Consider the following 5,145-nt stretch of genomic DNA (forward strand, 5'->3'; position numbering starts at 1 on the left):
ATATAAAATGTATATGCAATATATGTGTGTATACATATATATGCATACATGTATACATGTATGTATGCACGTATGCATATATGAATATGTTTTGCATATATATGTGTCTGCATGTCTGCAGGTGTGTGTGAGTGTGTGTGTGTGTGTAGAATAATAAATACTAGTCAATTAGGCTTCAAGACTGTGTGTAGCCTTTTTGCTATTGATATGAAGTATTTCAGGACCAAAACTATGTTCTTTTTGAAATAAAATTGTTATTTAAGAGGTATTTGCATACTATAATGCCAGAGCTAGGTATCTCTGAATGAACCTACATGGGCCAAAGAACCTACTCTATTTCATGCTTCCCGTCAAAGTCAACAAATTCACTACCCTCTAGACTAAGTAAGACTTAGGTATAAAATCTGAATAATATATTAGAAAAGTAGTACTATAAACACAATCATAGTTTTATACTTTTTAAACATTTAGTATTTAAAGTTCTACTAAGAAAGCTATTATACAATTATTACCAAAAAGGTCTTGGTAAATCAGAAATCATATTTCCTAAAAAAGGAATAAAAGTGTTGTTATATGCAATTTGTAAGATATGAAGTGATATGGTACATTTTAGTTTAGAATAGAAATAGAAAAATCTAGAGTGATCAGCACTCAAGAAAATGTTCAGTGAATGAATATAAAACCTAAACAAACAAACAACCACAACAACAACAGCACCTAAGGGAAAAATCTCTTATGTGCATCGCTGTGAGTGTGTGTACTTCCTTTATATTGTCACCTGCTCCTTTGTTTGCATTGTTGCTCTATTGAAGTGATTGACATCATTCTCCCAAATGGGGCATGAACTTTTAGAGAGGAATAGCTACTAATTTTTTCCTGTGTCCATTTCTCTGTAGCACACTAATGGATTCTTAACTAAGAATACTTTAGAAAACAGATCTATGTATGCATCATTGACTCTGTCTAATCCATGTTGCTGTTGAACATGATTACCTCAGCCCCAGTCAGAAGATCCTGAAACAAGTTAACCTTCAGAGTCGATCGCTTCTATGCTGGAGAGAGATAGGTGAGCATCCATATTGGTGCTCCCTGTTCCTTACTACCTACCTTTAGCAGAAGAACATCCTTGTCTTTCCAACCAGCTTATTTCTGTCACACAGTTAATTTGAAAATGGTTCCACTATTTAATTCACAACTGAACACCAACTACAGTTTACATCAGTTGATTCTTACTGAAGTATATTAAAGAAGATAAGCTGAAGTGAAAACTAATGAAGGCAGACTGGATTGTTTTAAGTAACATTGCCTACCACTTGGCAAGCAACCACTTGACTAGAAAATCAAACTTCAGTGTGACTAACCAAATCACTATGATGAATGCAAAGTCTCAGCCTTTGAATTTTTTTTTATTATTGTTTGTTAGAAGGAGTGTGTTTCTGAATAAAGCAAAAGAGTTGCTGTGAGGAACTGACAGAGATACAGAAAAGGAATCATCAAGCTTTTCAAGCTATGCACTAGGACTGTAAGTTTTCAGGTCAATATTAGAGTAACTAATTAGTATGACTTCTTAATATTAGTTAAGAAAGTGTAAGACTTTGTGGCGAGAAGACTAGACATATAATAGGAACTATTGCTTGTAGGTCATTTAGTTGCATCCAAGAATGGATCCTACCCTGGGCTCTTAAAATAACTAGAGCAGAATAATGCAGTGTGCCCTGGAAACAGTTTAATGGGCAAACCTCAAGTCAGCCTGACTGTGATTCCTCTCTGAGCTGACCTTTTAGTCATAGAAACAGAACATTTTGGTTGACATGAATCCTAACCAATGCTGGATTTTGATGAGTGCACTTCTTCTTTTTCTTCCACATCTAACTCCTACTGTGGTTCACTTATTTCTTTTGAGATGTGCTATGTGTTTGTACTATTGGGACTAAGAAATATGGTCCTGAATTCTAAGTCCCTGTAATTCTCTTTGCACATCATTGTTTATTTTCTTTTTTTTCTTTTTTCTTTTCTTTTTTCTTTTTTTTTTTTTTTTTTGGTTTTTCAAGACAGGGTTTCTCTGTGTAGCCCTGACTGACCTGGAACTCACTCTGTAAACCAGGCTGGCCTCAAACTCAGAAATCCACCTACCTCTGCCTCCCAAGTGCTGGGATTAGTGCCCCACCACAGTCCGGCAGTTTAACTTCTTCTTTTGTATTTTAATGAGGTTTTTATTTCTTCAGAGAACTAATAGTTTAGTTCATTAAGCTGGCAAACGAATTGATACCATATAATGTCTAAAAAATGTTGACTTAAGGACTGCATATCCTGGAGGGTTTAGAGGGTGCTTCAGTGCCATTTAACCTACCCTTCCATTCATTTATACTGAAGATAGTGTCTGACCTGTAAAGATGACCATTGCCAAAATACCACTGATTTGATCATCAGATAATTTAGGAGTTATCTGAAGAACTCTTGAACCCTCAACAAGATAGTATACACTTTGTATTTTTTTGATGTAATGAACTTTAAAATATTGGTAAGATATATGAGTACGGATAAGATAAATTTAACTATCAATGTAAGGGAGCTTAATTAATTTAATAAAATTTCAATGTGAATCATACACCTTATGTTAATTATTTAGCATAAACCCTGTGAGAAATAGCTTTATTAACAATCATATTATGATTTGAGGCATGTGAAAAGTTAAGGGAAGTTTAAGAAAAACCAAATTCTTTTCAAACATAAGAGGAAAGGAAGGCTCATTCAAGCAGTTGATTTGAAAACATCTTTCAACCGATTCACTGATAAGGCCAAGATAGCCTCTGATTCAAACCTCTTGTTACCCACTTAGGATAAAGCCTTCTAGAACATTGTTGGTGCATTCATGGGCCTAAGATAAAAGAATGAAATTTTATAAGAAAATTCCATGGTTAGATGCTTTTTAAGCATTTTCTGCTTTGCTGCTTTTCAACAGCAAGTAATTTCATAGTGACACAAATGTGGAAGAAAAGGGACCATCTCTAGCTGGGAATGTTCATGGTGCTCACCTGACAGTTAGTAAAGGATCAAGTTACCTTTAGCATTCTTGAATGTTCCAGATGTATTAGAAGTAACTAGAAAGTTGGAAATGAGAGAATGAAGAGAAAGTGCCATTTGACAGTGTATTAGGGTTTCAAGGTTTCCATAGGGTGAAAGTGCCTGTACATGTTAACTGGAATCAGCATGGAAAGAAAAGGTATCCTCACACCAACATCTACCCTCTTCTGATAGATATGGGAGGGTGAGCTGTTTATACTACAGGTAGATGAACTTAGAACAGAAAAAAAATTATTTCTAAAACAATTGTAGGTCATATGAAAACAACTGTTGAACATCTTTGTTGGATTACCAAAGTTAAAGCCAAGGAATGTTTTAGTTACACATTCCCCCATTAATAAGATGGAAATGCAAAAAGACAAATTTTATAGCCCTGAACTGGAGAAAAAAAGCAAGAAAAAAGCTGAACAGTTCGGAAGTGTAAGCTGCTGGCAAAGGAGCCATCAGGTTCTCGTCTATCTGATACTGGGGGCGGGAAGACATAGTTAATGACTTCATAAGAATGCTACAACATTTAATAATAGAAAATGAAGCAAATCATTACACCATATGGCCTTGTGAAGATATGTAATGCCCTCAATTACTGATGGACATTTTATATCAAATTCTTTTGAAGATTAATGCTCAGATCCTTATCTCTCTTCAAGTACTCTTCTCTCCAGAAGAAGCAAATACATTGAAAAGGTTGCCTAATTTTTATATTTTGCAAAAACTCTACCTGTCATCAACATATATGACATACTAGATTGCTAGTTTCTTCATTCTACAATTCATAGTAGAAGTAAAATGTTTATAAACATTCTCTTCTCACATAAAAGCATGTTTTCTACGGACACTTTTTAAAAGTCTGGAAAAAAATATTCAGGGTAGGAGAGATGACTCAGGATCAATTCCTGATATCCATATGGCAGCTCACAATCTTCTATCACTACAGATGCAGGAGACCTGACATTCTTCTGATCTCCACAGGCATTGTGTACACACCAGTGTTTTTAGATATGTACATGCAGTCGAAACATGCACACACATAAACTAATGTTTTTTTTTTTAAAGAGAACTATTTCCCTGCATTTAGGCAATGTATCCAAGATATGAAAGGAGATAAAAAACTAATCATGTTTCTAGTTCTAACTCTGTAATGGAATTTTCACTTCAGATTGTAGATAAGTTCATGAAAATATTTTTTAATGAAATAAAATTACAAAATCTAACGAGAAGTTTCAAATGCTAACTTTAACTATTAGGAGTTTATAGAGCTGTATAGTCATTGTTTTAGATGATTTTGGTATGTTATCTTGGCTATCTGTGACTTGTTTTTATCATAACATTGAAAAACACAATGAAAGGTTTGATTTTTCACTCACTTATAAAACACTAGAACACGAATAAACATAAAGGAACAAAAACAACCCATTTACTATTTAGCTCTTCATCTGCCAAGAATACCGGCAAAGTTTAGCTTCATGCCTAAGGCTTAACTGTTACCTTTGCAAAGGCAAGAATTGTATTCACAATAAATAGAAGCTACACAAATTTGCCAAACTTACACACTAATTTCCTCCAGGAGCAATGTAACAAAAATGTCACCTTAGGTTTTATGTTTGTTTTTAAAAACCTTTTTGGCTTTGTTAATAGATCCAAATTATAATGGTCTGCTATGATATTATCTCTGCTTAGAAGATTAGGAGAATATGATGTAACCCAGATGTTCTTCCAAGTGACTCATTCTAAATGACTGGGCCACTTCCACTGAAGCCTGTGAACTTCTGCCTATGTAAAGGGACACTTTTACTATAAAAAAAGAAATGTAGAAATGTAAAGTCAATCACAATGTAAGCTGTATCTGCTGTTATATGCTCAGTATCATTACATTTGAATATTTCCTTTTGATTTCCAAAGAAACTAGCGTGTTTCTGTGAGATCCTAAAAAAAAAAAAAAATTGTGCATGTTCGCAGTGATTAAAATGTAAGTTGATCTACAGAGACAGGCTCACACTCAGATTGAAGGACAAACATCAGATTGGCCCTTCCAGATTCCCTCTATCCTCATCCACACCAGAT

The sequence above is a fragment of the Grammomys surdaster genome, unplaced genomic scaffold, assembly GCF_004785775.1.
Source record: "Grammomys surdaster isolate TR1022 unplaced genomic scaffold, NIH_TR_1.0 150, whole genome shotgun sequence".
NCBI classification, from domain to species: Eukaryota; Metazoa; Chordata; class Mammalia; order Rodentia; family Muridae; genus Grammomys; species Grammomys surdaster.